Below are 11799 nucleotides of genomic sequence, written 5' to 3'. Positions count from 1 at the left end.
TTTGGGGTTTAAAAGCCACAGAGACGCGGTGTTCAGAAAAAATGCGTCTCAACTGTTCCGATACTCCTGACACATACGGGATCACTACAGATTTTCGCTTGGGCAGCAGTTGTCCTTCTCTCCTGGATCGGCTGGAGCTTTCTTTAGGTGTCTTTCCAGCTTTGACAAAAGTCCAGCTAGGATAACCACATTTACTCAGGGCCTTCTTGATGTGCTGTTCTTCTGCTTCCCTGGCCGCTGTGTCAGTGGGGATGGTGTTCGCTCTGTGTTGTAGCGTCCTGATGACACCCAGTTTGTGCTCCAGTGGATGATGAGAGTCAAACCTTAGATACTGATCCGTATGCGTAGGTTTACGGTACACGTCCGCTTTTAGATGTCCCCCTTTACTGATGGAAATCTCACAGTCTAAGAAGGCTAACCTGCCACTTTTCATATCCTCCCTGGTGAATTTGATGTGTTGGTCCACCGAGTTAATGTGATCCGTGAAATGTAGTACGTCCTGAGATTTGATTTTCACCCAGGTGTCATCCATACATAGTTACATAGTTCTACATATCATATAAAAATCCACCACAAGTGTTAAAATCAGTATTTCATTCTCATTCTGTTGTTTGAGAACATTAACAGAAAAATACATACGTGAGAACACATTTATTGTAAATTCAGCTGTGAGTGTAGAGTTTGTCAGAATATATCATGGTCACACAAATCCTGAGCTAATGGCAGCCTACTTAGCATGAACTCCTCACATCGTTGTAACCCAAGTGTAACACTGATGTGTTTCAAATACTCTAAGACCAAAAGGTACTTCACCCAAATTTGATGCAAAAGAGCTCACTGCTTTGGACCAGTAGGTTCGGCTATGTACAGGAGAGGCAAACTGAATGAGACTCAGACAACTGTGAGTTTTGAAAATGCCGGCTTTGTATTTTTTGTCATCCAGAAACAAAAGAAAGAAAATTACAAACATACAAAATATTATAAATAAAAGTGTCTGTTTTTGGTACCAGTATTTTCCTCAGTGACAACCCTGTGGCACAATCACAGTAATCACTTTAAAAAAACCTTACCTGGGTGCACCCTTCTAAATGTACAAAGTTCACTTCCAAAATGAACCACAATATCAATTAGCAAAATCCAAATAACACTTGTTTGCATATTCATAGACTTTGTTAACAAAGTGCAACAACCATTAAGCTGGAAACATGGATCCAACCGCCCACACCCACTTCCCTTCCCGTTCGTGGGATGTATAGAGTCCGTGAATAGTCCTTAAAATAAACCGTCCGTAAGTCCAGGGGGATGTGTGTGAAGAAAGGAAACAGCAAGTTCAAAGTGGCGTGGTGTGTTTTTGTTTTGTTGCAGCTGGCCTACCACACTCTGCTGTGCAGCACAGAACAAAGTCAATTGGTCCATCAACGGGGTTGGCTCGCCATCGATTACAGGATCCGTTGCAATGCATCAAAAGGAAGATACAAAGGGAAACAAAAAAACCTGACCTGTCAACGACAGTGTCATAGGACATATTAAGTTCTCATATAATCACAGTTCAAAGTCCTATCACCTAAAATGTATTATTTGCAACGTTACCCATGTTACAAATTGAAAATAAACAGTAAAACACACACTGTGCATTTGCTTCAAATGCTGTTTTTCAGTAGATTGAATAAAGTTTTCCACAAAATATTTTTAAACAATTATCCAATAAACACTGGAACATTTTGCTTGCAAAGAACTAATGAAAAGTGCAGATAAACAATGAACTATTAAAATACTTTGCTCACCGATCTCAGAAAAGAAAGGCGGAGCAGCGCGAGATGGCGCAGGAATGATGAAATGGCGTCGTCTCTAACTCCCGACCTTCGTCGACCAAACAATGTAAAAACGAACCAGCTAATTACTTGTCTTAGCAGTACACATACAATAAAACAATCTTTCATAAGCGGCGAGTGCTAACTCTCCCGTTTATATTACTTTTTTCATACCTCGTTTCAGTGAATCGCCGTGTCTTTTTCCTTGCTAGCGTGCTCATGGAGGATTCGCGAGAGAGAGAGAAGGAAAAGCCTGTGCTCTCTCAGACAGAGATGGCGGGCGGGGCCTTGCATCACGTCTCAGCAGCTCATTGGCTTAGAGCAACTCACGCCTACACCAGAGCAGTTAACTCTTTAACTGCTGCACCTATGGCTTATTCACTATAACCAGAGTGTACTGCTAGGATTAATGGTCCTTTTTTCATTTTGGTATATTTTATCCAAGCCATCCTTAAATATGGGTTACACAAGGGAAAAGAGTATCAGTATTAGCTACTCATATTGTTAAAAAGTAAGGAAAACAGTGTTAGCTTTAGCACATAATGCTAATTCACGTCAAATTAGCATTAGTTAATAATGGCAGCCTACTTAGCATTAACTGCTCACTAATATAATGCTAATTCACATCAAATTAGCTTTAGCTGCTCACATTGTTATAAGGACAGAGAAAATGGTAATAGCATTAGCTGCTATTAATTATTCACCCCTAATTAGAATTAGCCGCTAATGGCCTACTTAGCATTAACTTCTCACATCGTTACAATGTAAGTGAATATCGAATAATGCTAACTCACATCAAATTAGCATTAGCTAATAACAGCAGTCTTCTTAGCATTAGCTGCTCACATTTTTATAATGCAAGGGAAAAGAGTTAACATTATCGAATAATGTTTACCTTGGCCCACTGGAAAAGTTCAGAACTCTGTTTGCTAAAGATTTAGCAGTCTTTCTCGATAGCTCTTTCTTATTTGAGAAACAAATAAATTCTGTTATTAAAACCAGCTTTTTCCAGCTTTTTACACTGGTTACCAGTATGTCATATAATCGACTTCAAGATTTTGTTGTTTGTCCTTAAATATCTGAATGGATTAGCTCCATCTTATCTCTCGGACCTGTTAACAAAAATAATCCATGTTGAGCCCTCACGTCTGCAGATAAGTAGCTTCTGACTTTTCCCAGAACTAGACGTAAAAACAGAGGTGAGCGAGCTTTATCAATCGCTGTAGCCAAACTCTGGAACAGTTGGCCCTTCACATTAGGTCAGGGGTCTCAAACTCAAATGAGCCGCGGGCCAGTTCTGGCACCATCATCTCATTGGAGGGCCACTTTAGTGTCCAAGTAGTACAAAAGAACAAACATGAAAACACCCACTAATATTTCCTAAAATATAGTGTTTTGTTTGTTTTATTTAATTACAAATATTGTGTAACAAGACAAAATTGCAAACATGAATGCAATTTTTTTTCTCACTGTTAACTATCTGAAGCCCTTCAGTTTCATTTGTCATATGCAAGTTAGCACGGTCAACATTGCAATGAAATGTATTTGAGGAGCAGAAGACAGTCATTCAGCAGTATAGTACAGTATAGTACAGTAGTTTCATTGAACTACCAAATAAACAGCTCTTTCTGGCCAGACACGTGGCAGCACTTTTGCTACAATTCTGTTTGTATTTAACAGAATAAAAATGCAGGCATAAGTGTACACATTAGTTTTCGACTGCAAGTGAATATTGTTTTCTTTCCAAATAAATCTCTCACTGAACTAACATAGCAAATCCCTCAACATGTTTGTCTAAGGAGCTTGGAAAGAAAAGCGTCTGGACTTCTTTGAGTTGCTTGAAGATGTTTCACCTCTCATCCGAGAAGCTTCTTCAGTTCTAAGGGTCAAATGGTGGAGAGTCCCAAATTTAAACCCAGTGGGAGTTTCCCCCCAAAGAGGGACAAAGGACCCCCTGATGATCCTCTACCTAATCACATGAGCCAAGGTGTGAAAGCGTGTGTGGGTCCCAATCAGCCAGGGTTTCGGGTGAGCTCATTGTTAAACCTGGCCCCACCCTATCATGTGATTTCCTGAGGTCAGATGGCCCAGGATGCGAGTGGGCGTTAAGGCGTCTGGGAAGGGATCTCAAAACTGGATTATAGATGGCAGACAGTTGGTGTCGTAAACCACCGCCTCTGTTCAAAGATGGTCGCTCACAGTGGACGTGAATGGCTTCTTTCACTCCTCTTTCAAACCATCTGTCCTCTCTGTCCAAAATGTGAACGTTGGCATCCTCGAAAGTGTGACCTTTGTCCTACAATGACCTGGATGACTGAGAACCTTCACAGACATATTGCCGTACCTCAACATGTTTGCACTCTCTTGTTACCTCGGCCAGGTGCGCGGCTCCGAACCGTGATAAGGAGACCTCTGGCTAATATTTTGGGTTCCGTGTCAGGCTCGTAGCCGGGAACGAGCTTTACTGTCTGGGTCAACTTTGCTAGTGAGAGACAGAGAGAGGCGTTGAAAGGCTGCTCCAGCAGAACTTTATTGTTTCAGAGGAAAACACGAAAACAGTGTAAAGTCAAGTCTTAATAGCTTACTGGGCTCGTCAGGCACTCTTTTTGGCTGCAGTGGTCATTTTTATATTTACATGCTTCCATCTCCCATTTCTGCTCGTTTATGCTTAGAAGTATATAATTGTTTGTATAATAATAGAGGTTTGATCCTTAGCAGTCTGCAAAGACTCTGAGTGCCCTCCTGAGTGTTCTGCCATGCACACACACAGCCTAAGGTCATGAGAGAGGTCGTACCTTCTGTTATTGATCTATGGTATAGGAGGACACCTACTCTGTGTCTGGTTAAGTATAAGAGCCCTTTGTTAGGGGGACCGCTGGACTCCAAGCACCAACTTGGGGAGTCTTCACAGGGTCACATATCAAACACACACACACACACACACACACACACACACCTACACTATGCATAGACTGGTACTATTTTTTCACATGCATGCCTATGTAAAACGTCATATATTAATGAACCTATGTATATTCATGTAACCACAATAAAAGGAGCGCTACAGGGAACCTGGCTGAGAGTCCGATGGAGGTCAAGTGGGCGGAACAACACTCGACTTCAGTCGGGTCTCATGCACGAGCAACACAGAGAACTTTGCCGACTTGCGTCTTGCTTTCGGCTAGTGTAGTAGAATTGTCTTAATGTTCCAGTAATAGGGTTGTGCCTAGATAACCCTATCAGTAATTACTGTGTATGTTTCCTGTTTTATCTCTACTCTGTGCAGCACTTTGGCTCAACCTGTTTTTAAATGTGCTGATAAATAAATGTAGATTTCTTTGAATAAAACAGTGGAGCCGAGCTTTGAGCTCAGTGTGTAACAGTGTGTGTATGAGAGCCATGTAATGTCCATGTGTGCATGCTGACTGTGCTGCTCTGACCCCTCCTCCTTTCAGGGTGGAGCCTGCTGGAGTCCGATGGTTGAGACCAGGTCTGAGGAAGTGTAAGTGTGTTTTTAATGGGATTCATGAAAACAAAGCAGCACACATTCAACCATCTTCATCATGTCAGGAGTCATCATCAAAGTGTCAATCAATGAACAGATGATGGATCAATAACTGCAGCTGGATTGTGTTTGTTCTCTCCATCAGATTCCTGTCAACTCACAATCGACACAAACACAGTGAACACAAACCTCCAACTGTCTGACAACAACAGGAAGGTGACACGTGTGGAGGAGGTTCAGTCATATCCTGATCATCCAGACAGATTTGATGTTCGTCCTCAGCTGCTGTGTAGAAATGATCTGACTGGTCGCTGTTACTGGGAGGTCGAGTGGAGAGGAGAGGTCTGGATATCAGTGAGTTACAGAAGAATCAGAAGGAAAGGAGTCAGTGAAGACTGTGCATTTGGAGGGAATGATCAGTCCTGGTGTCTGTGGTGCTATAATGGTGGTCCTCGTTATGTCAGGCACAATTACAGATCAACACCAATCTCCTCCTCCTCCTCCTCCTCCTCCTCCTCTGTCTCTAAGAGAGTAGCAGTGTATGTGGACTGTCCTGCTGGCACTCTGTCCTTCTACAGAGTCTCCTCTGACACTCTGATCCACCTCCACACCTTCAACACCACATTCACTCAATCTCTTAATCCTGGATTTGTATTGGGTCCTGGTGCCTCAGTGTCCCTGTGCTGAGTTGAGTGTAAAGAGTGTCTCCCGTTAGAGAAACACTCTGACTGTTGAACAGATAGTTCAGTCTGTACATGTCTGTCTCTTTCACTCACAAACACGTTTTCACATTCATGGATTCAATCAGTTGATGTTTGAAACTGTTCTAAATGATTCCTTGTAAACTTCTTCCTCTTCAGTCCTTTAAAGATGGAAGCTCCCATTATTCCAGGATCCACATGTTGTTTTTCTGTCTTTTTCCACTTGAAGCTTCACAGTGAATCTCAGTATGTTGTGTTTCTCTGAAGCTCAGTTCACAAGCAGCTCCTCTGCATTTTCAACAAGTCTGAGCTCATTAAAATGAATCCAAATGTTTGATTTCTCTTTCTTAATGGGATGTTTGCAAACTCTCCACTGTTTCAGTCATTGTTGGAAGTAGGTTTATATGTTTCACAGTTACTGTTTCATCAGGTCTGCTGTCAGCTAGCAGGCTCACATCAGAATCACTGTTCCTGAAAAACACAGTCTGTGTGACATCATCAGTCAGCTGATCGTCCCAGATCTGAATGGTTTCTGTCTCTACTGAGGAAGTCAGAGAATATCACTGAGGTGTGGATCAGGTCTGAGTGACCTGTGGAGGGACAGCTTTAAACAGTCCACAGGTCTCACGTCCTGCTCAGTCTAGTAGCAGATACCTCGTATTGTTCCAGATGTGCTGACATCACCAGCAGCAGCAGCAGCACAGCTGTGTGATACGATGAATCTCAGTTATTGATCCAACACACAGTAAATACAAAGATCAGGATTTATGAGAGTAATCATTATGAGTCTGAACACATGATCACTGAATGTTAGTCTCCACAATAATAAGCTAACACAAGCAAACACAGCTTTCAGCTCTTATTTTGAAACTTCTTTAGAGAGCTGTGATGTGAGCGTGCCTGGCTCTGAGGCACTTGGGTCAGCCTCTGTTGTTTAGAAGTGTTACAGACTGTGAATGACACAGACCTGTCAGTTTCATGTTTGTCTGTAACACAGCTCAGGGGCTCCATGCTGCAGAAGCACTTAATGCTAACAGGAAGTCATTTATTAAGGTGGAATAACACAGAGAGACAACCACTCACAGTTAACCTGACCCCACTAACTGCATGTGTTTGGACTGTGGGAGGAAGCCGGAGTACCGGAGAGGACGCACACAAACACGGGAGAACATGAAGCACTGAAACAAAGATGGTGGATTTGACCTCAGGACCAGGCGCGTAATTTCCAGGGGGGTTACGGGGGTCACGACCCCCCAATAATCAGATCCAGCCAATATAATTTCATCATTCCAGTTTATAAAATTATAAATTATCTTGATTTTCTTTAATCGTTTCAATTATTATCACAAAATAGTTTCATGTTTAATCATCTTGTAATGTAACCCCGCCTCCTTCGCCGCATACTTGGTATTACCCAACCAGCTTTCTCTACCAAACCTTCACTGTTTGCTGTATGTTTGGTAGCGCAGTCGCTGGTGCCAGAGACTGCCAGTGACTTCAGTCTGAGGGTTTGAAGTTTCCATGTCTGTGTGATGTGTGGTGTGAAGGCTGCTGGTTAAACTGGGACTCACTGTTTAAAGCACTGAGTGCTCATAGAGAGATGCTCCATGAGTCCCAGTACAGACTACAAACATGGTGGAAACTTAGCTTTGATATCCACACACTCTGCACGTCTGTGAGTAACTGTGATGAAGATGTGCAGAGATCTGTGTACAAACAGGAGAAAGACTGTAAAGACTCTGTGCTTCTAACAGCCTCTGTTAACATATGTGAGGCTGTTTGTTGTTGTTGCCATGGAGCTTTTCACTGTTTGGGTCAGCAGGTCATGTGATCAGGTTTGTTCTGTGAAAGCTGGACGATGGTTCAGTGTCAGGGTTTGTTTGCATTCATCAATAAATATCTAAATAAATCAAAGACTCCATGTTTGTTCTTTCATCATGTGACCTCTGCTCATCCATCTCTGTGTGTATCAGGATACATTTAGTTCATAATACACAGAAAAATCAGAGTTATTACCTGTAATAAATGTGAAAGTAAAGATTCCTGCAGTGATAACCAGGCAGGACTGAAACACATCACAGCTGTCACCACGGTAACAGCACCGTCCATCCACAGGTGAGGGAGGAGCAAAAGAGGGACTTTGACCATTTTATACTAAAACACTCAACTAATGTTTCTAATATGAAACAAATAAGCCCACATTAATGTGAGCATTTATTAAATAATAATAATAATGATTTCCTCCTGATCTCATTTCCATAGCAGAGAAAACTGTGGTCTATGGCTCAGGTGTAGAGTGAGGGTGGGGTGCACCACAGCAGCATGCTGGGACTGCTGAGGGTGGAGGAGGGAGTGATGATGACATCAGAGCTGCAGCAAAGCAGTCAGCAGCACAGAGACCAGTGAACACACAGTCTGTTCATCTTTGCATAGATACAATATATACACAATATTGAATGACAGAGATGCTGTGTGAGCTTCCACAGATACACTGACGTCAGTATCCAGAGTCCTCCTGCTGCTCCCCCCTCAGAGCCCCGTGATCAGCACCAACACATTCAGTTAGATGACAGAGTCCAGCTGCAGCTAGAATCAGCTCTGTGAACAACAGCACAGCGTCAGTGTTTCACACTCAGTGAAAGGAGGAAACAGCAGAAGAACACCATGTGTGCTACGTTTCCCAGGACAGACTACAAACTGCACAAATACAGAGCAGCACGTGGAAGGACCTGGAGCTGCATTTAAAGAGAAAAGACAGCGTGATGTCCTGTATGGACAGGTGGAAGGAACCAAGTCCTCAGCTGAAACACTCGTGTTTGTCCACAGACAGGAAACACAGCAGGAAACAAAGAAGTGCAGCTCATGGATAACACACTTCCTGTCAGTCACAATGAGGCTGGAGCCAAACACAGAAAGGTGTTTTTGTCCAGATGAGCCCAGAGAAGAAACACAGTGTTCACAGACATCAGAAGCTCAGAGAGGTGAAACATGAGGTTGGAGTCCTCGTCAGCATTCAGAAGAGCTGCTGTGAAACCCTGAGTACTCATGACAGACTCTGATGGCACAAACACATCATGATTCAAACAGAAAGACAAACATGGAGCTCCTGATCCTCCTGCATGAGAACAAGCTGACATGAGCGCTGTGTCTGAGAGTGTCTCCCTGTCACAGTGACAAGAACACAGCTGCTGCTCACAGTCATTAAACTGACCTGAGGTCAGCTGCTAGGACGTCTCTGTGCTCCTTACATATGAACCATGTGACCTCACATCAGTGCTGTGGATGACTGTAGTCATAGAAGAGTAGAGCTGTAGCAGGTGGTGTGAGGAGGAGGAGGAGGTGGTGTATTCTAGTTAACGCAGTACTGAAACACTCCAGCAGAGGGCGCTGTTAAGTCCTTATTGTAACACAGTTACTGTGTGCAGTTATACTTCATACATAATCTGCACTTATTTCCATCAGACATGCTGTCAGTAAATGATTGGTTTCTATTGATTCTACTTCCTGTTGACTAGTTTGATGACAGTGAAACAATCACAGCTGATTGTGTGATGATGTAAACTGTCACTGTTACATTCAGTGTGTGTGACATCATGTTAGTGCAGCTGATAACAGCCTGGTTCTGTTAGAAACACCTGCTGCTCTCTGGCAGCAGCACCATGCCCTCCCTTGTTTTAAATGCACTTTAGAACAACACGCAGCAACACTACACATGAGCGGGAGGAGGGAGGTATGGGGTCTTCACACACCCCCGTTCTCTGCCAGCCATCGGTGCGGGGGGCTGGGAGGAGGTGTTGGCTGACCGATTGGCCTCCCTGCTTCTGCGGAGCCTGGGGCGGTCTGCTTGCCTCCACCCCGGGGGAAAGGGTCATATCTCTTGGGTCTGGGTGCCGTTTCCCCCTCTGGGGGCGAGGGTACCTGGACCCGGGGCATAGAGTATGTTTGGGGAATATGATTGTGTGTACATGTCTATCCCTACGTTGGGTGAGTGCTGAGTGTTTGTATATGTGTGCATGAGGGTGGGAAAGCATGTTTATGTCTGTGTGTGCCTGTTTGTCTGTGTCTATATGTCAAGTCGGGTCTTAGACTCCACCTCCCTGGGTATTTCCAGGCCCTCCAAGTGTGGAGGCCTGTCTCCCCTCACCACACTCCCTGCTGGTAACTGATGCCCTCAGGGGTTGGTGCATTGGTGGTTCTTGGTGTCCGGGGCTGGGCGCTCAGGAATGCACCAGCTCACTCCCGTTGGCTACTTGGCGGGGCCTGGTGCCTGTCGCTCGGTCAGGCCTCTTCCGGGGCAAAGGGGGCCCTCGGGCCTCGGGGCCTGCAACTCGGTTCACTCTGGCACAGCTGGCTGCCGGCAGAGCCGGCGGGCATGCCAGTGCAGCCCCCTCTGGCTTCTGCTCCGTGGCTACTGGGTGACCCCTCGTCTGGGGATCTCCTCAGCCCTTCCCAGGAGGGTGGCACGGATGCCCCTCCGGTGGTACTCCTTGGGCTCTCGCACTCTGGGGCCTCTGGATGTCTGAAGCCTGGATCTCCTCCATGTCTGCTTCATGCCCTGGGGGACGGGGCTATGGCTCTCCACACCCTCTAACAGACCGTTACATGGGGAAACCTTTTGTATACAAGCGCGCTGATCCACACAGGTGTGCACACGGGTGTTCACTGTTCGGAGACATAAACTACACCTTTCTTAGCTGCTACTTCAAAGCACCTTGTGCGCTGTCTGTGCTGCACAACAACATTCAATATTTAGTATTTACTACTGTTCACACTTAGCTAGATTAACATGATGGTGTTGTGTTTAGTATGTTGCTTTGGTGATCCAGGAGTTGTTTTTTTTCTCTTTGTCTTTGTAAGTGCCCTTTCTCACTGTCCCTTTTCCCTTCTGTTTTTCTTTTCCTTCCTCTCTTTCTTTCTCCCTTTCCTATCCCCCAATCATGTCTGTCTCATCTGTAACAACTGAAAATAAAATAAATAATAACAACAAAGTTTGATCAAATGGACCAATACAGCAATGCCATGATGATCCATTTGGCAAAATAAATCCATTTGGTATCCTTGTTGGTCTTCAGACAACAATTCTGACGGCTAAAGAACCAAATGGGACAGACAAAAAAAAAAAAAAAGAAACACATGAACGTGTCCATAGATCAGTGTGTGTTTAACATGAGAGCTTCAGCCCTGCTGATGTGTTCAATAAAGACATGCAGGAAAACTGATGAGACTCTGAAATAACTCTTTATATTTATAATGTAACTCTGCATCAAAAGAACAACAAAGGATCCCAGACAGGTTTATGTGAACAAAGACGATTCTGATGTTTCTGTGTTTCTAACAGTTTGACATTATTAGTAAACAGACTGCAGTGAACAGGATTTATAAAGAGCTTATATATAAAGATATGACAGCTGTTTGTTGATCACTCTGTGTTTGGACCTGATCAGTCCAGCTGTTTACTTGAAATATGTTCATTTACCTGTTCTGTTATATTTATGTTCTTGTCTCTGTTGAAAAACACATTTTAATGTCCCTCAGATTTTTCTCCCAGATGAATAAATATAAAAATGACACAAACTGACTGCAGCTACTTTTTGTCCTTTCTGTCAGAAACCTTCATGTGACTCATGAGAGACACGTTTCAGCTGTTTGTGACAGATCAGAGGCCAACAAGTCATTTATAACACTTTCCATCATTGTTTAGCACAAACACATGTTGACACAGCAGCGGGGCCGCAGTGAGAGTCAGAGCCAGGAGATAAAAACTCCTGTTTGACCACAGCCT

The 11799-nt window shown here is 43.9% G+C and overlaps 1 long non-coding RNA gene across 1 annotated transcript; it reads right to left on the bottom strand.

Moving 5' to 3' along the window:
• Positions 1 to 1002: 1002 nt before the first annotated feature.
• On the bottom strand, positions 1003 to 2037 carry LOC120437983. The gene is made up of 3 exons (XR_005611556.1): positions 1986 to 2037; positions 1785 to 1860; positions 1003 to 1499 (listed from the first exon to the last, which is right to left on the bottom strand). It is a non-coding gene; the product is annotated as an uncharacterized LOC120437983 (long non-coding RNA).
• Between the last annotated feature and the right edge of the window lie 9762 nt (positions 2038 to 11799).

This window comes from Oreochromis aureus, linkage group 3, assembly GCF_013358895.1.
Source record: "Oreochromis aureus strain Israel breed Guangdong linkage group 3, ZZ_aureus, whole genome shotgun sequence".
Taxonomy (NCBI): Eukaryota; Metazoa; Chordata; class Actinopteri; order Cichliformes; family Cichlidae; genus Oreochromis; species Oreochromis aureus.
This window is presented reverse-complemented; position numbering and strand designations above follow the sequence as displayed.